The sequence below is a fragment of the Hemiscyllium ocellatum genome, chromosome 9 (genome assembly GCF_020745735.1).
Source record: "Hemiscyllium ocellatum isolate sHemOce1 chromosome 9, sHemOce1.pat.X.cur, whole genome shotgun sequence".
In the NCBI taxonomy this organism is placed as follows: Eukaryota; Metazoa; Chordata; class Chondrichthyes; order Orectolobiformes; family Hemiscylliidae; genus Hemiscyllium; species Hemiscyllium ocellatum.
The window spans coordinates 54,823,332-54,846,763 of record NC_083409.1 but is presented as its reverse complement, the minus strand read 5'-3'; the positions used below and the strand labels follow the sequence as shown (position 1 = coordinate 54,846,763).

The 23,432-nt window shown below is 41.7% G+C and overlaps 1 long non-coding RNA gene across 1 annotated transcript; it reads left to right on the top strand.

Moving 5' to 3' along the window:
* Window positions 1-35: 35 nt before the first annotated feature.
* LOC132818718 (uncharacterized) lies at window positions 36-15,109 on the top strand. Its single transcript, XR_009645015.1, has 3 exons — window positions 36-317; window positions 7,280-7,355; window positions 13,737-15,109. It is a non-coding gene; the product is annotated as an uncharacterized LOC132818718 (long non-coding RNA).
* The last annotated feature ends 8,323 nt before the right edge of the window (window positions 15,110-23,432 follow it).

The following is a 23,432-nucleotide window of genomic DNA, read 5'->3' as shown; positions in this document are numbered from 1 at the left end:
TAAATATAGGCGGAGTTTCTGAGCGAATGTGGGAACCGAGGTGCTGGAAAAGCACGGCATGTCGGGCAGCATCCTCGGACCGGGAGAATTGACCAGTTTCGGGCAAAAGCCCTTCATCAAGGAGTTTCTGGGTGGCCAGTCCTGCACGTGACACCAGCTGGCAACTTGCAGCACGCGAGAGAGCAGTTGGTGGAGGTTTGGGTCACACCTGCCACCTTCGATAAGCCCAACAGGGAGCTGGGAAAGCGAGAGGCCACGGCTGTACTGCAGTGTCAGAGTCTGGCCGAACAAACGATATAGTTAACATTGAGAATCAAGTAAGGCTGGAATAAATTGAATCAGAAAGTGCTGGAGAAGTTCTGATTTGGAGATGCTGATGTTGGACTGAGGTGTACAAAGTGAAAAATCACACAATACCAGGTTATAGTCCCACAGGTTTAATTGGAAACATTAGCTTTTGTAGCACTGCTCCTCCATCCGGTGGTTGCCACCTAGAGTCATAGAGATGTACAGCATGGAAACAGACCCTTCGGTCCAACCTGTCCATGCCGACCAGATATCCCAACCTAATCTAGTCCCACCTGCTAGCACCCGGCCCATATCCCTCCAAACCCTTCCTATTCATATACCCATCCAGATGCCATTTAAATGTTGCAATTGTACCAGCCTCCACCACGTCCTCTGGCAGCTCATTCCATACACGTACCACTCTCTTCGTGAAGAAGTTGCCCCTTAGGTCTCTTTTACATCTTTCCCCTCTCACCCTAAACCTATGCCCTCTAGTTCTGGAGTCCCCGACCCCAGGGAAAAGACTTTGTCTATTTATCCTATCCATGCCCCTCATAATTTTGTAAACCTCAATAAGGTCACCCCTCAGCCTCTGACGCTGCAGGGAAAACAGCCCCAGCCTGTTCAGCCTCACCCTGTAGCTCAGATCCTCTAACCATGGCAACACCTTGTAAATTTTTTCTGAACCCTTTCAAGTTTCACAACATCTTTCCAATAGGAAGGAGACCAGAATATTCCAACAGCTGCAACATGACCTCCTAACTTCTGTACTCAATACTCTGACCAATAAAGGAAAGCATACCAAATGCTGCCTTCACTATCCTATCTACTGTGACTCCACTTTCAAGGAGCTATGAAACTGACTCTTTGTTCAGCAACACTCCCTAGGACCTTACCATTAAGTGTTTAAGTCCTGCAAAGATTTGTTTTCCCAAAATGCAGCACGTCGCATTTATCTGAATTAAACTCCATCTGCCACTTCTCAGATCTGTTGTAATCTGAGGTAACCCTCTTCGCTGTCCACTGCACCTCCACTTTTGGTGTCATCTGCAAACTTACTAACTGTACCTCTTATGCTCGCATCCAAATCACTTATGTAAATGACAAACAATAGAGGGTCCAGTACTGATCCTTGTGGAACTCCACTGGTCTCAGGCCTCCAGTCTGAAAAACAACCTTCCACCAGCACCCTCTGTCTTCTACCTTTGAGCCAGTTCTGTATCCAATGGCTAGTTCTCCCTGTATTCCATGAAATCTAACCTTGCTAATCAGTCTCCCATGGGGAACCTTGTTGAATGCCTTACTGAAGTCCATATAGATCGCATCTATTGCTCTGCCCTCATCAATCTTCTTTGTTACTTCAAAAAACTCAACCAAGTTTGTGAAACATGATTTCCCACACACAAAGCCATGTGGACTATCCCTAATCAGTCCTTGCCTTTCTAAATACATGTACATTCTGTCCCTCAGGGTTCCCTCCAACAACCTGCCCACCACCGAGTTCAGGCTCACCGGTCTATAGTTCCCTGGTTTGTCTTTACCACTCTTCTTAAACAGTGGCACCACATTTGCCAACCTCCGGTCTTCCGGCACCTCACCTGTGACCATTGATGATACAAATATCTCAGCAAGAGGCCCAGCAATCACTTTTCTAGCTTCCCATAGAGTTCTTGGGTACACCTGATCAGGGCCTGGGGATTTTTCCACCTTTAACTGTTTCAAGACATCCAGCACTTCCTCCTCTGTAATCTGGACGTTTTCCCTACAGTCTATATCTCCCATATCCTTTTCCACAGTAAATACTGATGCAAAATATTCAATTAGTATAAGGAGCAGCGTTCCAAAAGCTAGTGCTTCCAATTAAACCTGTTGGACTATAACCTGGTGTTGTGATTTCTAACTCTGGAGAAGCACAGCATCATCTCTGGGGAGAGAGAAACAGAGTTAGCATGTGAAGTACAATTTCTAGCATCCGCAATATTTGGCGTTTGTTTTAGAAAACTGATTGAATTGGCCCAGAGGCTATCAATTTCAGCTAGTAAAGAGGCAAATCTAAGGTTGTGAACTACTTTGCTGAGTGATCAGTCCAACAATTTAAAAACTTAAAGCATGTATAACTCTGTCAAATATAATGATGGAACAGAATAGAACTGAAGATGCCATTGTGCTGCCCCTGGGCTAATGTGAAGTAGCAAAGGTGTCCACATTGTTGTGAACATTTTTTTAGAAAGTTACTTGTGCATATAATATCAGTGTTACTGTTATTATCATAGAATCCCCACAGTGGAAGTAGGCCATCACTTCCACATGGACCCTCCGAAGAGCATCCCATCCTATCCATGTAACCCTACATTTTCCATGGCTCATTCACCTATGCAACACATCTCTGGACACTGGGCAATTTGGCATAGCCAATCCACAATACTGCATATTTTTGGACTGTGGGAGGATACCAAAGCATACAGAGGAAACCCACACTGTTTCACATAGACAGTCATCTGAGGCGAGAATCAAACCCAGGTCTCTGCTGCTTTGAAGGAGCAATGCAGACCACTGAGTCACTATGCCAACCATTCTATTGCTCATCCTCTTCTTTCTTGGTCTCCCGAGAGGCCTGCATGCTCTGATCTTCCCTTGAATAAGACCATTTGGATATTCTTGCTCTGGAATGGCCACCCATTCTGGCAAGATCATAAAGGAATTGCTAGACAAAGTGACTGTGAGGTACAAAAAGGCTTTAACAGTTTGGTGGTGCTGGTCATCATGGCTCAACACGTCATAAAAATCTGACTACTAATCCTTCCATGTCACGTGAATAGTGACACTGTTCCAAGGTCCTGAGAGTCATATATCACAGAACAGATCCTTTAGTCCAACTCCTCCATGCCGACCAGGTAACCGAACCTAATCTAGTCCCATTTACCAGCACTTGGCCCATATCCCTCTAAACCCTTTCTATTCACATACCTATCCAGATGCCTTTTAAATGTTGTATTTGTACTGTCTCCATGCCGTACGTTTCTATGATTCAAAAACAACAGTCATATTAACCTGTACCAAGTTAGTTAAATGTTCCACTGACCATATCTGGTAAGGTTTAGACTGAGCAATATGTTAGGCATATTCCATACCTAGAAAGATCATATTGATGAGATTCAACCCTGGATAGGTTATGCTAGGTCAAACTGCTCATCCATAAACTGAAATGTCAGCAAACAAACAACAGTACTCATGTAAAGAGCAGTCACAGTCACCACACTTCTATACTGCAATGAGACATTTAAGTGACATATAAAACTCCACAAACAGTGCCTGCACAGTTCTCTGGATTCAATGAGAATATCATTGGCCAAAACATCTTGTCATTCTTGATGCCAACTCCATAAACATGCAGTCAACCACATGCAGAATCGACTACAGTGGGCTGGACATGGTGTTTGGATGGTTGAAAAGTTCTGTTTCTTGAACTCTCAAATGGCCAACATTCCATGAGAGGACAAAGAAAATGCTTCAAATACGTTCGCTAGCATAGTACCTTAAATACCACTTGTATAACACTCATACAAGAGTCCTTGCATCTAAAATCTCAATAGGTTTAAATCATAGATTCATTAGAGATGTACAGCATGGAAACAGACCCTTCGGTCCAACTCATCCATGCCAACCAGATATCCCAACCCAATCTAGTTCCACCTGCCAGCACCCAGCCCGTATCCCTCTAAACCCTTCCTATACATATACCCATCCAGATGCCTTTTAAGTGTTGCAATTGTACTAGTCTCCACCACTTTCTCAGGCAGCTCATTCCATACACACACCACCCTCTGCGTGAAAATGTTGCCCCTTAGGTCTCTTCTATATCTTTCCCCTCACCCTACATCTATGCCCTTGAGTTCTGAACTCCCCCACCCTAGGGAAAAGACTTTGTCCATTTATCTTATCCATTCCCCTCATGATTTTATAAACCTCTATAATATTACTCCTCAGCCTCTGACACTTCAGGGAAAACAGCCCCAGCCTATTCACCCTCTCCCTATAGGTCAAATCCTCCAACCCTGGCAACATCCTTGTAAATCTTTTCTGAACCCTTTCAAGTTTCACAACTTCTTCTGATAGGAAGGAGACCAGAATTGCATGTAATATTCTAACAGTGGCCTAACCAATGTCCTGTACAGCCGCAACATGACCTCCCAACTCCTGTACTCAATATTCTGACCAGTAAAGGAAAGCTTAGCAAACACCTTCTTTATTATCCTATCTACCTGGGACTCTATTTTCAAGGAGCTATGAATCTGCACTCCAAGGTCTCTTTGTTCAGCAACACTCCACAGGACCTTACCATTAAGTGCATAAGTCCTGTTCAGATTTGCTTTCCCAAAATGCAGCACTTCGCATTTATCTGAATTAAACTCCATCTGCCACTTCTCAGCCCATTGGCCCATCTGATCAAGATCCTGTTGTAATCTGAGGTGAGGTAACCTTCTTTGCTGTCCACTACACCTCCAATTTTGGTGTCATCTGCAAACTATACCTCTTATGCTCGCATCCAAATCATTTATATAACTGATGAAAAGTGGAGGACCCAGCACTGTGGTGCTCCACTGGTCACAGGTCTCCAGTCTGAAAAACAACCCTCCACCATCACCGTCTGTCTTCTACCTTTGAACCAGTTCTGTATCCAAATGGCTAGTTCTCCCTGTATTCCGTGAGTTCTAACCTTGATAGGGCGGCACGGTGGTACAGTGGTTAGCACTGCTGCCTCACAGCGCCAGGGACCTGGGTTCAATTCCCACCTCAGGCGACTGACTGTGTGGAGTTTGCACGTTCTCCCCGTGTCTGCATGGGTTTCCTCCGGGTGCTCCGGTTTCCTCCCACAGTCACAAAGATGTGTGGGTCAGGTGAATTGGCCATGCTAAATTGCCCGTAGTGTTAGGTAAGGGGTATATGTAGGGGTATGGGTGGTTTGCGCTTCGGCGGGTCGGTGTGGACTTGTTGGGCCGAAAGGCCTGTTTCCACACTGTAAGTAATCTAATCTTGATAACCAGTCTACCATGGGGGAACCTTGCAGAACACCTTATTGGAGTCCATATAGATCACATCTGCCACTCTGCCCTCATCAATCCTGTTAGGCCGGAATCTCGGGATTCCGGTCTTTGCGAGTTCTTTGGAAGGAGAGACCGCACCAGCTTCTTTGGTTTGAAGCAGAGCACCGTTTATTTTACAGAATCACAACTGGCAAACTATACAACGAATTCTACAGCATGCAATTCGTTGGAGAAGGCGTTCTGTCTTCCCCTTTGGACCTGGCTCAATTATACTTCGCGCCGCCAGGAGTTCCCGGTCAGTTCTCCCTCGCTCGTCCCCCTCATTGGTTGGTACACCTGAGAGCGAGGGGGTCTGCACCTCCATTGGCCGTATCGAGGTGCCTGTCTAGCTCCTGCTGTGCCGGACAATGGTACAGCCATCCTGGGGTCGGCAGTTCCGACCCTGCAATCAATGGTCCATTGTTCAGAGTATCGATCTCATTACTATGTGTCTGACAGAGTCAATGGTCTTCCGCAAGCGAATTAACAAACATTATCATTTATCATGGGTTTTGATGGGAATCTATTCTGATAGGTACATTAACAGATGCTTTAGTAATCATGTACTCCAACAGCGCAATTCACACCGTTCGACAGTTACCGGTTCCTTTATTAGTTATGAGTTCTCAATGGGGCAGTCTGATACTGGCTGACATGATCTAATCAGCGAGGTATGTTACTTCAGACAGGTAGCCCTGCAGTTGCCAGGTTCTCCCCCATGGCTGTGATTAACTGTTTGGGGACTGGAACTGGTAATGTCTGGTGTAGCAATAGTGCTACTCTCCCTAGCCCCACTCTTAGGCAATCTGATGGTTATTCTCCCCAACAATCCACTGATGTCAGACTCACTGGTCTATAGTTGCCTGGCTTGACCTTACCACCCTTCTTAAACAGTGGCATCACGTTAGCCAACCTCCAGTCTTCCAGCACTTCACCTGTGACTCAGCATGAGGCTGAACAATCACTTCCCTAGCTTCCCACAGAGTTCTAGGGTATACCTGATCAGGTCCTGGGGATTTATCCACCTTTGTGCATTTCAAGATATCCAGCACATCCTCCTCTGAAATATGGACATTTTTCAAGATGTCACCATCTATTTCCCTACAGTCGATATCTTCCATGACCTTTTTCACAGTAAATACTGATGCAAAATATCCGTTTAGTATTACCCCCATTTTCTGCCGCTCCACTCAAAGGCCACCTTGCTGATCTTTGAGGAGCCTATTCTCTCCCTAGTTACCCTTTTGTCCTGAATGTATTTGTAAAAACCCTTTGGATTTTCCTTAATTCTATTTGCCAAAGCTATCTTATGTCCTTTTTTTGCCTTCCTAATTTCCCTCTTAAGTATACTCCTACTGCCTTTATACTCTTCTAAGGATTCGCTCGATCTCTCCTGTCTATACCTGACATATGCTTCCTTCTTTTTCTTAATGAAACTCTCAAATTCTTTAGTCATCCAGCATTCCCTATAACTACCAACCTTTCCTTTTACCCTAGCAGGAATATACTTTCTCTGGATTCTTGTTATCTCATTTCTGAAGGCTTCGCATTTTCCAGCCGTCCCTTTACCTGCGAACATCTGCCCCCAATCTACTTTTGAAATTTCTTGTCTCACACCATCAAAATTAGCCTTTCTCCAATTTAGTATTTCAACCTTTAGGTCTGGTCTATCGTTTTCCATCATTGTTTTAAAATAATAGAATTATGTTCACTGGCCCCAAAGTGCTCCTGTGACTTCAACCTTTAGACTAGAACTGCAAATGGATCCATGAGGAAGTCATTATGTGCATGAGCTTCAGTGTACTCCACTTTAAGTAACTTCTGCGGTTTTGTCTTAACATGTCTGATCTGGGACTAACAGTTCACTCTAAGGTATCCTAGTTTGCTATTTCTCTTTCCCTTCTCAGGAGTCTGTTCAACTGTCTTATTCAAATGATTGCACAGAACTGCTCAATACTGGAACCAAAAGTATCCATCTCTAAGGTATGGGTGCTTTGGTTAAGCTTTCAAAGAAACAAATTCTCGAAGTTTATAACAAACCTTGAGGCCAATGTTCCTTCCAAACTGTGTAACTGCACATCGACCTTCGAGTCCCACACAGCTGAGAAGAGAATTAGAGGGAACACTGCTTTGAGGCCCCATTATTTACCTTGCTGGGTCACTAAACCAGATAAATTTGAAAAACTCATTCTTGGTGCACACAAACATATTCACTCTAAAAACAGACCTTAAAAAAATTAAAAGAAAGCACAGCTACAGAAGTTGTTGCATGATAATTATTAACTTCAGATGCTCAGAAAGCCCACAGGTTATTAACTCAAAAGCCAGAACCCCAAACTTGCAACAAATGGGATTGAATATTTACATCTCACAGTTTATATTATCAGCCATATATGTGTGGGTTGAGAATCATCTTATTCAGTCACATGAAGACCAGAGCAGGAACTTATGCCTCTGATTAGGTGTTATCCCTGAATCAAGAAATTACTGATGGCTGTCTCTCATGGTTTTTTTTAATGAAGGTAGCAGTAAAGTGCTTCTTAAACTTCCTCATTCCACATCATGTAGGTGTATACCTAGGGCTGCCGATAGAGAGGGAGTTTTAGTGTATTGACCAATGTCTGTTCTTTTATTGTGAGGTTTGAAGCTACACTGAATTTGGGATTGATGTAGCCCTGGAGAAGGGAAAGACAAAAACTGTCTTAAGGCTGTCACTGTACTTTTAATGCTAAATATTGTAGTAAAGGATAATTGTAGATACATCAGACTCTGACTTAGATTATTCATTACCTCTTTGATATATGTTCCTATATATACGTATCCATGCGCTTATGGATTCTCTAGTTTAGGTTGCTGTAATGTTCTTCCAGAGTGTTCATCCACACCATCCAGACTGTGCTATTTATATTCAGTGATGTGTAGCTGCGTGACATCCCTGCAAGTTTGCTCCATAGCCTGAAGCCATTACACAACAATGAAAAAATTGTGACCGATTTCACAAGTCAAAATGATATGGGAGTTGGAAGGGAACTTGCATATGTTCCCATGTATCTTTCTTTTTCAAATGGTGGAGGCTTTGAGTTTGGAAGCTGCTGAGGAGGGGGGTTTCATGAGTTGCTGAAGTGCATTTTTTTGATAGTAGACACTGCTGTTATTGTGTTGGTACTAATCAAGTTGGCTGTTTATGTTGAGCGTCTTGAGTGTTGGAGCTGCAGTCATTTGTAAATGGAGAGCATTCCATTAAACTCCTAACTTGTAACTTCTAGCTGTTGGACAGGTTTTAAATGGTGAGTGACTTGTTGCAGAATTCCCAGCCTCTGACTTGCTCTTGCAATCTTTGTATGTTTATTGGATTATTATTGTGTAGGTACACTTCAAGTTTACTCTTAACAATCAAGTAGTGGAGGAACAGGTGGGGGATGGTGCCAGTGTAACTGCAGAAGATAGACTGTTCCACATATCTGACGAAGAGGCAGACATAGCTGGGGCCGGTGTGGGTGCCCATGGCTATCCCTTGAGTCTGAAGGAAGTGGGATGATTTGTAGCAGGTGAGGACTAGTTCTGCCATTCGAATGAGTGTGTTGGTGGAGAGGTACTAGTTGGATCAGCGGGAGAGGAAAAAATGGAGAGCTTGGAGGCCTTTGCCATGGCGGATGGACGTGATTAGGGACTGGATGTCCATAGTGAAGATGAGGCATTGGGGGCTGGGGAAACAAAAGTCATGGAGGAGGCAGAGGGTGTCCCAAATGTATGTGGGAGTTCTTGACCAAGGGGGACAGGACAGTGTCAAAATAAAAGGAGATAAGTTCAATGGTGCAGGCGCAGGCAGAGATGATGAATTGACCAGGGCAGACAGGTTTGTGAATTCTGGGTAAGAGATAGAACCAGGCGGTGTGGGGTTCCAGGTTGGAGGTTGTGGATGGTCTGGGAGATGATGGTTTGGTGATGAGAGGTGAGGTGGCGTTTGAGGGAGTAGTAGGAGGAGGTGTCCGTGAGTTGGCGCCTGACTGCATCAGTGTCCCCTCTGTCTGCTGGTTTAATGGCGAGGCTCAGGTTAGAGGGGAGGAAGTAGAGGGCTGCGCTTTGTGAGGGTCAGAGGTTGAAGTGGGTGAGAGGGGTGGACAGGTTGAAGCAGTCAATATCCTGGCGAGATAAAGAGGTTGAGGGCGGGTAACAGACCAGGACAGGGTGTCCATGTGGATGGAATATGTTGGAGGTGGGAGAAGGGGTCCTCGGAGGGTGGGTGGGTGTTCTTTTAGATTAGATTAGATTAGATTACTTACAGTGTGGAAACAGGCCCTTCGGCCCAACCAGTCCACACCGACCCGCCGAAGCGCAACCCACCCATTCCCCTAACTCTAACCCTACATTTACCCCTTACCTAACACTATGGGCAATTTAGCATGGCCAATTTACCTGACCCGCACATCTTTAGACTATGGGAGGAAACCGGAGCACCCGGAGGAAACCCGGGCAGACACAGGGAGAACGTGCAAACTCCACACAGTCAGTCGCCTGAGTCGGGAATTGAACCTGGGTCTCAGACGCTGTGAGGCAGCAGTGCTAACCACTGTGCCACCATGCCGCCCACTAAGTTCTGGATGGAAAAAGTAAGTGCGGAGGCGGCAGAACAAAGGTTCGTTGTCACAATGCTTCTTGAATTTGTTGATCTGGGGGCATAGGGGGATGAAGGTGAAATCTTTACCGAGGACTGTATTTATTACACAATTACTACAATTTTTTTCAAGTTGCTATTTATTACCCTTTCATTAGATTGCTCATATTACTTGAATGCAGACAGATTCTGTCAGGAAATTTGAAGGCAAGCAAAGTGAATGGTAGTTCGGGATAATTTTATATGAACTGGTTCTCAAAGTTGCCCCTTGTGACTTTCCATTTTCCGTGAACAGCATTTTTATTTTTCAGGCACTTTGTGTGCTCCAATTGCTCCCTTTCAGACAACTTTAGGTAGGAGGTGTTACTGCCTAAGACAAGCAATCCCAAGGTCCTATCTTCAGTAGTTTGAAAGAAAATGCAACAGATTTGAAAGCCCTAATTGGATTAGACTGCAGGACTATTTCATGAATACTGTTACTTTGCAGAAACAGTACCTTTATATTTTGCATATACAAGAAGTGCATTTACTTTTTAATTGCTTGAAGGATTGCTTTACGTTTTGCTGCACTTCTTTCTGATTCTGCCTTTGTGGCTCACCTACTGCATGTAGTTAGCAAAATGAAGAGGTTTCTATCGGTTTGTTTCAGGATTTAGCTAACCTGCTGACTGCAAGTGCAAGATTAGTGGGCAAGCTTAAAACATAAGACTGAGCAGCAGAAATTAGGCTATTCAGCCCATCGAGTCTGCTCTGCTGCAACTGCTTGCCCATACTAAGGTATATTGGACCCAAGTTCCCTGATCAACCTGCAAAATTAGGTATGATTATTATGAAGTATAACAGCAGCCAGCAGGGAGTTTCAATTTCTGTTGACATCAATTTTACCGAGATTCCTTGGTGCTTTACTTATATTGCTTTGACGTTAGGAGCAGTTGCACTCAAATCAGCTCATCTCACGAATTCAGGTCTTCTGCCCAAATTTGAACCACAGCTGCAATGAGAGATGATGCCAAGTGGCCCTGGTCAACATCAAACTGAGCATGGTAAGCTTATTGCTGTGTAATCAATAAGAATAAAGATTTACTATTTACATCACATTGCATCACTTTGATGATTTAGAGTAAACAGAAGAAGTGGCAATTGCCTGGAATGTATTTATCTGACTTTTTATACACAGGACAGTTTTCTGTTGGCTAGATGCAATGTTGTTGCTGTACTGAAACCAGGATCCAGAAGACAGCGTTGCAGATGATGTTAATCACCAGGGCCAATGGTAGTTTAGACTCACTGGGTGACTAGGCCTGCCCTTGAGGAGCATTATTTCACAGAGGCTTTGTCTCATCGTCTTCCATTTGAAGAGCTCACAGGCAGTTACCAGAAGAATTAGCTCAAGTCTTTCATACTCCAGTTATGATTGATCAGGCCGTTTCCTAAAAGTGTGGAATGTCTGATGATAAACCTTTGGTAATAACCAGTATACACTTACAGTAGCTCATTTTGATACCTCATAGTTAGTGGCACTTTCCTCTGGTGAGATTTCCTTGAAATTTAATCTGCAGTAATAGGAACGAAAAATTGTACAGGTTGCTTTGCCTGGTGAGCATTGCCAACATTTTCTGTTTTATTTCAGATGTCCAGAAATATTTTGCTTTTGTTATTTTGTTATAATCTGCTCTTGCCCATCCTATAGTGCTAAGCCCACGAAACAACTGCACAAAGGCCAGGTGCTGTCACCAAGTCACCCTTTATTTACTATTACACAGTACATTGGCTTTGGCCAGTCAACTCAGACTTTGTGCTCAACTGAGGAGATTGTAATCTTCTGGTTGTATTTTTTTTCCTGTTTATAATATTTTATTAAACAATACATAGTTTAGAAAACAATTAACATTAACAGCCGTATACAAAGAAATAGCAATTTTATAAGGGAGAGGAATGGCAAAGCCAAGCCCCAAACCCTATCGTTCAACTGGTTTTCAAGGAAATGAGGACAAACCTCAAATCCCAGTTTCAATCATTACAAAACAGTAACAATGACATTTGTACATATACGACAGTCCAATTACATTTTAAAAAAAGTACATATCGTACCGACCTCAAGCAACCCAGCAAGCCCCTCCATCCCTCCCACCTTCCGGCCACTCTAAGGCAGCCCGTCCCTACGCACTTTGCAGCTCTCGGTCCACCCCATGCTCCTTCCAGTTCTCGGTGTGCCCTGTCACACCTTTCGACCACCTCTAGGACAGACCGCCCAGGATGACAGCATTGAGGACCGGCCTACCTGCCTTCCAGCACATGGTCTGCCCCTACGTACCATTGGCTCTCTCCCACCCCGATGCGCCATCTGGCCTGAGGATCACCCTGACACACCTTCCGGCCACCTCTAGGACAGCCTGTCCCTGATCTTCTGGTTATTTTTTTTTATCAAAGGGCATCTTCTGGTTATATTGGTCAGCCAAGCTTTTATGATTGGCCCAGGTTAACAACTCCAGTCAAGAACCTTTTAGTCAACGAGGTCTGCCTGGTCCCAATCACTACATCACAGTAGGGAAATTATTCCATGTTCTCCTTCCAGTGGCATCACAATTGAGTTTGAACTAATCTTTGAACATACACTTTCAATGCTGAACAATGAATGAGTATCTTGGTGAATTCAGTCTCCAGTATACAGGCACTGACAAAAATTATGGAACTGCTACCAATGCCCTGGCTGAGATCAGATTTGTTAGTACAGAACAGAGATTGAACTTGGAACTTTTCTCGTTTATATAGCCCAGCAGCTAAATAGCAGTTCATTAATATTTTCCACACAGAAATACTGTTTTACAGCTTAAAACAGGTCTGTGCTCTACATAATTGGCTGCCACTTGCAAATGTTCCCATTACAAAAGTTTGTTATTCTAACTAACAGAAACATAAGAGCTTAATCAAGGTCAAAATTCACATTGCATTGGAATGCCAAATATTTACCATACAGTAATTACTCTGGAACAAAATATTTTCATGAACAGCTGATCTACATTAATTCATATTCATAATTATCTATGTAACATACTAAATCTATCAACACAGAACTATTGAATAAATATAATAACACAGCAATCATAAGTCAACTGATGTAAACCTTGAGTTTTGGGCACCACTAATTATAAAATGATCTGCCTTGGCAGGCTGACATAAAAATGTTTATATTTCAAGCAAACTACTGGTCTAAGAGATCCAATGAAATGAGATCATCTTAAAAAAATTAACTATTGTTTAAAAGAGCAGTATGCCTGGGGCAGGACTTGTTAGGACAGAACAGCTAATGTTATGTTTGACCACTAGCAAATTGCCAGATGATCTTTAACATTCTGCTTTGTTTTAAATTATATTTATATTTTAGAAAAAGTGAAGCATTAGCTGCTTGCTAGATTGTTGGCTGGGAATACAAGAAGCAGATGTATTGCCAATTGAAAAAAAGGACATTCCTATTTTGAGAAGAGTGTGGCATTCCCTTTTTAAAATATTTCCATTGGATACTGGTTTCTGATGTGAAGCCCATATTGTTACAATGTGTAATTATTGCAAGAACATTTCTCACTTTTAGTTTGCTGCAAGACAAAATCAATCTGACATCAAATCTGTAGACTCCTTTGGGTCCTGCTGTTTACATTAATGCTTAGAAAAGCTTACTGTGAATCTGCAGCTGCTTTCAATCTTCTAATGTAAAAGTACCTTCTAATGTTGCTATCCTTTATCCTTTACAGGCCGCCTACTTGCGGAACGTTTCAGAGAACACCTCTGGGACACCCGGACCAACCAACCCAACTACCCTATGGTTCAACACTTCAACTCCCCCTCCCACTCCACCAAGGGCATGCAAGTCCTTGGACTCCTCCATCGCCAGACCATAGCAATACAACGGCTGGAGGAAGAGCGCCTCATTTTACGCCTAGAAACCGTCCAACCACAAGGGATGAACTCAGATTTCTCCAGTTTCCTCATTTCCCCTCCCCCCACCTTGTCTCAGTCCCAACCCTCCAACTCAGCACCACCTTCCTAACCTGCAATCTTCTTCCTGACCTCTCCGCCCCCACACCCACTCCGGCCTATCACCCTCACCTTAATCTCCTTCCACCTATCGCATTTCCAGCGCCCCTCCCCCAAGTCCCTCCTCCCTACCTTTTATCTTAGCCTGCTTGGCACACTCTCCTCATTCCTGAAGATGGGCTCATGCCCGAAACGTCGATTTTCCTGCTCCTTGGATGCTGCCTGACCTGCTGCGCTTTTCCAGCAACACATTTTCAGCTCTGATCTCCAGCAACTGCAGTCCTCACTTTCTCCTATCCTTTACCTCCACCAACCTGACCATCTTCCTTGCTAACGTAGCATTTGAATAAAATTGGGTTGCATCAAATAAGAAGAGAATATTAAGGGAAGTTGGATTGAAGGTCTTATGTTATCATCAAAGACTTATTTAAAATGATATATCCTTAAAGATCCTTAACAACCCGTATCCATGAACACCAACTGGCCACAAAACGGCACGACCAGCTATCCCTAGTAGCCATACACTTGGATGACAAACAACATGAATTCGATTGGGACAACACCACCATTATAGGACAGGCCAAACAGAGAACAGCCAGGGAATTCCTAGAAGCATGGCACTCATCCACGAATTCGATCAACAGACACATCGACCTAGACCCTTTATACCGGCCACTGCAGCGGACAGCTACTGACAACCGGAAGCGGCAGATTCAAACCAGTATAAATGCTGGAGGAATCAGCACAGAAGCGCTTTACAGGAGGCTCCCATGCACTGACGATGTCACCTAGAAAGGGGACGAAACGTTTGCAAGAAAAACTCCCAGCTCGGCGAACAGAACTACAACAACGAGCACCCGAGCTACAAATCTTCTCACAAATTTTGAAATCCTTAAAGATCAGTATCCTTAGGAAGAAAAATATACAGTATTTAATATATCACTGCTACTTTAATTGGAGTCTTGATGAGATTATAGTTAGCGTATTCTTTGTGTTTTGAATAAACATTCAGAATGTTATTTCGGTCGATATTGCTGAGGGACTGATTTTGTTGGAAATAACAATGGGCTATGCAAATGTTAAGATGCTTTATCTTTCCTACGATCAAATTAAGCTTGATACTTTATTGGATATTCCTTAGCGACTCCTTGAAGTATAACTTTATCCTTCCCAGTCTCTCCAGATTAATGAAATCCCACTGATTTGCAAATCTACTTGGCTAAATTGATGTTTTATTGTGTAATATAATGAAATTGATGTTGAAGCAGGAATAGAAAAGCAATTTATTGTGATAATGGCAAAATAAGATGATGTGAAGTCAGCAAAAAACATTTTTGGTGTAAATACGTGAAAAGGGATTATTAACAACATTAACAGAAAGAAAGCAAAATGAACTCCTAATGGACCACCAGTCTCTTACAATGTGTTCATTAAAGACTAGTTTTAATGTGGAGACAAGGCAAAGGGCAGGGCAAGACTCATTGTAAATTTGTACTGAGAACATTTATACACAATCGCAGATATAAACAGCTGACACTTTAGTAACAATGAGCAACATGAGTACTTAATGAGAAGAACAGCAGGAAATCCTTCAGATTCTTACAGCAAAAAGATTAAAGTCTTAAGTGAAGGCATATTTCAAGAGTCATTTTGAATTCGTTTGGTCATGATTGATACAGAATTTACTGGGATAAATAGACAACCAAAACTATGTATTGTTATGGGTTAGCAATAATCCGGTGATAGTTTCCCATAAAATAGTGAGAGATGCCAACTGTTATGTGCTATGATGCAAACCATTACCAATTTTTGAGTAAGTAGGCATTTGTTGCTGCCATCCATTTTCCTTGAGTGGATCTAAAGGCCCTCCTGATATAAAGTAGTTGAGGAAAATTGCTAGTGCATCTTAATGAGAAGAGGGCCCTGTATTAAACAACATGTGCCTGATTGCCTCATGCAACAAAACGGTGTTATGTTTATAAGTTAGACCTTGTTAAGGCCTCAGTTATAGGTCTGCACACTACAAGGTCTTGGGATGTTCTGCTTTTTCCCTACCCAAGTCTGTATAACATAACCAGATTAGTCTAATTTAACGCAGTGTCCAATATTAACCCTTTCAGAATCATGACTATATAAACATCATTTTCCTCAAAACTCTAATCCCCAAAATATATACATGGATGTATAAATATTAACCACATTTGCTACTACCCTATCTTTGCCATTCCATGGTCCCTGACTTCACAATTTCAGACAGTCTAGAGGTTTTATAGTTTTTCCAGAATGGGTTTTCTTAGGACTTGTAAGATTGATAAATCTTTGGATTGAGGACTGTGGATCTTGATTCTATGAGCCCATGTGGTTACTAAAGTCTCTCCACACTGGAAGATCATTGTCCCAAGACCTTTAATTCCATGAATTCCCTCATGGGAGATGGCTGCTCTGTCGAAACAAGTATTTTCGTTTTACAGTATTTTAGATTTCTGAAAGAAGTTTTTTTTCTTGTCAACATCCTAGATCTCTGTCTCAGAGATCTACTTACTTCTTGACAATGTCCTGAATTTGTAGATGTTGATAGTTCAATCTCAGTGTGGCTTCCCTGGAATCATATGTAACCTGCAGAATCTCTAATGTCTAAATTGCAAATTTAAGATTCCACTTGGTAATTCCAATCTCTCAAAGGGTCTGTTTCCATGCTGTACATCTCTATGACTAATGCATTCAAATCCAAGAATTCTTGAGGTCGTGGTGGCAGTGAGTGGTGGAATGTGTTGTAAGTAAATTGTCTGTATTTTTCGGAATAACCATCAAAAACTAAGTCTAACCCCTGGTTAACTATTAAACCTGCCTCCAGCCAATCCCCAATCCTGGGACTCAAAAACACCCCTCAAGGACCTGACAGCACACTCACCATCAGACGATTTGATACCTCCTGCCTGCACTGAATATTCTATCACTTGTCTTGACCCTGGAACTCTAATTCTCACACATCTAATGTACTTATTACACATCTTGTACAGGAGCTATCAAGCTGGCTGTAATGATAGACGTTACAATTGCAGAGTAGCAAATGAGTGCTGTGAAGGGGAGCATGGTTTTCCTTCCTCCAACTCTCCTGCACAATGAGGGATCTGTCACATTTTAATTATAGCTCAGTATTTTTGCTGAAGTCCTGATCTTAGTGTAAAAAAGTAGAGGGGTGGCAACCTGGGTATGATTGCCACTCCTTGGAAAATCCAGCACATGATGGAGACCTAGGGTATAAGTCTTTACACCATTCTAAGCTGTTCTGTCTTTCCCCACCTAGGTCTGCATGAATCATCATCAGATTGTGTGGAATTTAATGCAGACTTCAAAATTTATCTTTTATGAACCTCATACAACACCAAGGAGTAGGAGGGATATGGATAAACAAAAAAAAAATCTTCTCATTTAGATCAGTAATAAAATGGACAGAATTCTATTGGCTTATTACTCCTGAGTATATCCATAAATTTAATAAAACATTACTGACTGTAAGTCAGAAATGATGGTGACATTATCATGCTGAGAATGTGTCATGCATTCAACAAAACAAAATGCAACATTTGATTTTTCTTGACCTCCTTTCCTGCCATCGATTCTGATTTCTCATTACATTATAATTGCTTAGCATAACTTGAAAATAGCATAAAAGCTGCCAGTGTGTATTGGTGCACTTTTAACCAGAGAACATTTTTTCTGAATACACTGAAGACCCTTGAACAAGATTATTTCAGAAGTGATGAAACTTAAGATGTTTAGAAAATGGATACATTTCCTTTGACATGAGTGAGGCTTGGAACATTTGCTGGTTTATAAACAAAACTGAAATGATCAAGGGTGAGGAAGAAAATAAGGACTACACAGAGTTTGGTGCCAAACATAAAACAAAAGCAAGTCAAAAACTGTAAAACGTTATAGATGGTTACTTAAATTACAATGTAAGTTCACTTTGTAACTGATATTTAAAAAGGTTCACTGGAATTCAAAGCTAGCAGTCCAAATTGCTTGTTCATATTCTAAATATGCAATAAATATAAAACCAGCTAGGATATTTTTCAATGTTTTATGGTAGACTATTTTTAAAGAAGGTTATCTGTAATCTTAGATGTATTTAGATAACATTATTATCCTATCTGCAAACAAAAGACGCTTGACAGTCATTTTAAACTGAAGAGACTACATTGAGAAAGTAAACGCACTGCTTGCAGATAGTGACACTTATCAACAGGTAGCGATGGACCTGATCTCACAAGAAAAGAATCGAATCATATCCCTACTCAAAAAACTTCAGAAATGTGGTGAACTAAATGTGATCTGTAGGGACTTCAGTAAGGCGTTCGTCAAGGTTCCTCATTGGACACTGGTTAGTAAAGTTTAGATCTCACAGAATACAGGGAGAACTAGCCATTTGGATACAGAACTGGCTCAAAGGTAGAAGATAGAGGGTGGTGGGGGAGGTTGCTTTTCAGACTGGAGGCCTTTGACCAGTGGAGTGCCACAAGGATCGGTGCTGAGTTCCACTACTTTTTGTCATTTACATAAATAGTTTGGATGTGAGCATAAGAGGTAGAGTTAGTAAGTTTGCAGATGACACTAAACTGGTAGTGTAGTGGACAGCAAAGAAGGTTACTTCAGATTACAATGGGATCTTGATCAGATTCGCTAATGGGCTGAGGAGAGGCCGATGGAGTTTAATTTAGATAAATGCAAGCTGCTGTATTTTGATAAAGCAAACCTTAGCAGGACTTATACATCTAATGGTAAGGTATTGGCGAATGTTGCTGAACAATGAGACCTTGGAGTGCAGGTTCATAGCTCCTTGAAAGTGGAGTCGCAGGTAGGTAGCATAGTGAAGAAAGTGTTTGGTATGCTTTCTTTTGTTGGCCAGAGAATTGAGTACAGGATTTGGGAGGTAATGTTGCAGCTATACAGGACATTGGTTAGGCCACTTTTAGTATATTTCTTGCAATTCTGGTCTCCTTGCTTTCGGAAGGATATTGTGAAACATGAAAGGATTCAGAAAAGATTTACATGAATGTTGCCAGTTTGAGCTATGGAGAGGGTGAATAGTCTTGGGCTGTTTTCTCCTGGAGCATTGGAGGCTGAGGGGTGACATTATAGAAGTTTATAAAATCATGAGGGACATGGTGGGATACATAGACAAAGTACTGTCCTGGAGTGTGAGAGTCCAGAACTCAAGCGCATAGGTTTAGGTTGAGAGGGGCAAAATATAAAAGTGACCTAAGGGGCAACCTTTTCATGCAGAGGGTTGTGCGTATATGGAATGAGCTGCCAGAGAAAGTGGTGGAGGCTAGTACAATTGCAGCATTTAAAAGACATTTGGATGGGTATATGATTGGAAGGGTTTGGAGGGATATGGGTGGGGTGCTGGCAGGTGAGACTAGATTGGTTAGGATATCTGGTTGTCATAGATGAGTTGGACTGAAAGGTTTGTTTCCGTGCTGTACATCTCTATAACTCTAAGACAGACTTCCAAAAAATGAAACCAGACGGATCCAACACACCATGCTTTTACAGATTATCCAAAATTCACAAACCAGGAGTGCCCCTCAGACCCATAGTCTCACTACCTGGAACACTAATGTACTGATTGGCCAAGGAGCTACATCAAAGACTAAAACACTTAGTGGAAGAATCACACGACTCTATCCGGCTCATGCAAGAATTCCTGAACACCATCAAAGACACCAAGATAGAAGAGGATGAAATAATGATCTCCTTTGATGTAACAGTCCTATTCATATCCATCAACATCAACCTGGCCAAGGAAACACTGAGTACACTATTAGAAGAACCAAAGACACACATACATCAAACACCACCAACGTCATCAACAAGAACAACATCAAGCTAGTGGACCTATGCCTGACCACCCACTTCACTTTCAATAACAAAACCGACAGACAAGCTAATGGAACATCATGGGATCTCCGATATCAGACGCAGAAATGCTCTGCCAACCATCCAACCCAAACTTTGTCTTCGCTATGTGGATGGCATCTTTGTCATCACTAAACAAAATAAATTAATGGAAACCTTCAAGACCATCAAGAATATCCTTCCTGGCATAAAATTGACGAAAGAGGAGGATAACAACAACAAGCTGCCATTCCAAGATTTCACAGTTGAGCGAACAGCCAATGGGGAACTTCAAGCCAGCGTTTACAGGAAAACAACATATACGGACCAAATATTGAACTACAGAAAATGGTGAAGATTTAAAGAAGGGGAAAACTTGTTCTCTGTTTTACAAAAAATAAATCACTGCTTCCTTGACAGTTGCATAAACACATGGACTAGAACAATATCATATTCCACATTCTCATCAATACTTAATTAGCTGCTCTCAGCCTTATGATCCTCACATTTTGCCTCAGCACTCCGAGGCTGGATTGTGTAAAGAGTAACTAGGATTTCAACTCCTCATTGTTATTCAACAACCTTTCTGCAATTTCAAGTGTTCAGACTTACAGAAGATGGAAACAGACTTCAAAGTGACACTGTTGAATAGCCTGTCAACAATCACTATCAAGGAATTCAACTGAATGTTATATACTCAGACAAAACAGCCTAATTTCATGTCACCTAAAGAAGTTAATGCCTTTAGGAGCAAAATGAGAAATGAATATATGAAAAAAAAACTTTTTTTTATTTTGCAAAGTATTACAGCCTGAGATTACTCCCCAGCATCTCACTGTGTTAACTGGACTGCCAGAAACTCTCCTCTATTTCCAATGTTAGGCACAGCTGGGATTGCTTCTTTGAAGGACCTCCAAAAATGTACCATCGGTATTAGTGGGTGTACACATCGAATACATCTGTAATTATTTTTTTAAATGGCTGTTAAATATTGTTAATATAATGCTTCAGATTATGAACTTTCCTCCATTTTAACTTCAGATTTAAACTTAATTGAAAGTTAAAGCTGTCATCCCATTCAATGTTGCATTTCCTCGCCTGCAAAAACTCCTGTTTTCTGAAAAGCTGTAATGTTTAGTGAATATATCGAAATATACTTGGGTCTTATCTTAGACAGGTACCGAAGTGACCTGCATGTTGTTAACCAGAATTTGATGTATGTTGGGTAATGATTTCAGAGTTGTCACCCCACCAAATTTCTCCTATGCTTCCTCAAACCTTAATGCGGTAAGCTATTGTGAATTAGGATTTCTGCTTTGTGCCTGCTCATTGGACCAGATTTTGCTGTGAATTGTGACACCTGCTGTTTGCTCAATCTGCTGTATACTAAAGACATTCCATGGAGTTTTCACCAAATTGTTACAACATGACGGGTAGCTCTTTGGCCAATCATTGTCTTTCCAATGAGCATTATGACATTGTGCCTTTGCCCATACCTTAGCACATTGGATAATTATTTAATTAGAAATAATGTCATCTTGAATGTCTCAATTAACACTGCTTCTTCCAGGCAATGCAAACCACTCATTGTGACCTCTGTCACCATGGCCTGGATAGCACCTACCTCCTTGATAAAGACAACTGTAATGTGTTCATCTAACACTGCATACATGCCTCTTGTCTCCATGTATAAATTTCCTTTTATGGTCCCTAATTGGCAGTATCTTCCAAACACTACCCTTTTATTACTAATGTACCTGCAGAAGACTTTGGGATTCCCCATTATGTTTGCCACCAGTGATTTGTCAAAATCACTCTTTGCTACTTTCAGATGCTTTTTCATAAATTCATAGAGTCAAACAGCATGAAACAGACCCTTCGGTATAACCAGTCCATGCCAAACATTATCCCAAGTTAAACGAGTCCCACCTGCTAGCTCCTGGCCCATATTCCTCCAAATCTTCCCTATTCATGTAGTTATCCAAATGTCTATAAACGTTGTACTTGCACCCACATCCACCATTTCCTCAGGAAGTTCATTCCACATGTGAACCACCCCCATGTAAAGAATTTGCCCCTAATGTCTTTTTAAAATCTTCCTTCTCTCACTTTAAAAATATGTCTCCTAGTGTTGAAATCATCCATTCTATGAAAAGGACAATTACCATTAACTCTATCTATACCCCTCATTATTTTATTAACTTCTATAAATTCGCCTCTCAACCTCCTATGCTCCAGTGAAAAAGGTCCCAGCCAAGCAGCCTTTCTTAATCACTCAAACCTTCCATACCTGGCAATATCGTGGTAAATCTCTTCTGAACCCTCTCCAACTTAATAATTTCCTTCCTGTAACTAGGCGACCAGAAATGGATGCAATATTCCAGAAGAGGCCTCATCAACATCCTGTACAACCTCAACATGACTTCCTAGTTCCTATACTCAAAGGACTGAGCAATGAAGGCAATGTGCTGAAGGCCTTTTTAACCAGACTGTCTATATTTACACAGACTTCAAAGAGTTATGTTCCATTACCCCTAGATCCCTCTGTTCTACAACACTACTCAAAGCCCTACCATTAATTGTCTAAGCCCTATCCTTGTTTTTCTATCAAAATGCAATACCTCGCATTTATCAAGTTTGAACTCCATTTGCCATTTTTCATCCCATTGATCAAGATCCCTTTGTAATCTCAGAAAACCTTCTTCACTGTTTCTGAACCTTCAGTACTTCTCTTGGTTCTCAATTGTATTTTATTCCAAAACCCCGTCATAAGCACTTCTTTAAAATTTTAGTTTTGATTCCCTTTTTCATTCATGGAGCTCTAGTTTTATTTTTCCTCTTTCTCTTTTGAGGGAATAGACCTTGACTGTACCCAAATCACATTCTCTTTGAATGTATTCCACAGTGCACCTACTGTTCTTCCAACCCACTTTTTTATTCTAGTCTTACTGCCCCTCAATTCTTGCCCAGTTGAAGTCAGCTCTCCCCTAGTTAATTATTCTCACTTTAGATTGCCTGTTATTCTTTTCTATTATCATCCTAACCTTTACGATTCAATGAATACAGTCCTCAACATGTTCCCCACTGACACTTGATCTATTTGGCCAACCTCAATTATAAGAACCAGGTCCAACATAAAGACTGGATACATGTTGAAGCAGGAAATTATTTTGAACATAACCTAGGAACATCTGGCCTTCTCAGCCCTGAATACTACCACAGTCCCAGTCTAAATTACGATAGTTAAAGTCTTCAATTATAACCACGCTACAATGTAAACATCCCTCTCTGATTTGTCCCTCTACCTTCTTCCAACTAATTGATGATCAAGAGATTATGCTGAGCAATATAATTGCACTCTTTTTGGTCCTTACCTCTTATGAAATTGATTTTGTCCTTAAAACCTCTGTGACATCCTCTGTTATTCCAGCAATACAATGCCCTCCTCAACTAATTCCACTACATCTCCTTTCCTACCTTTTTTGAACAACTTTTACTCAAGAATATTT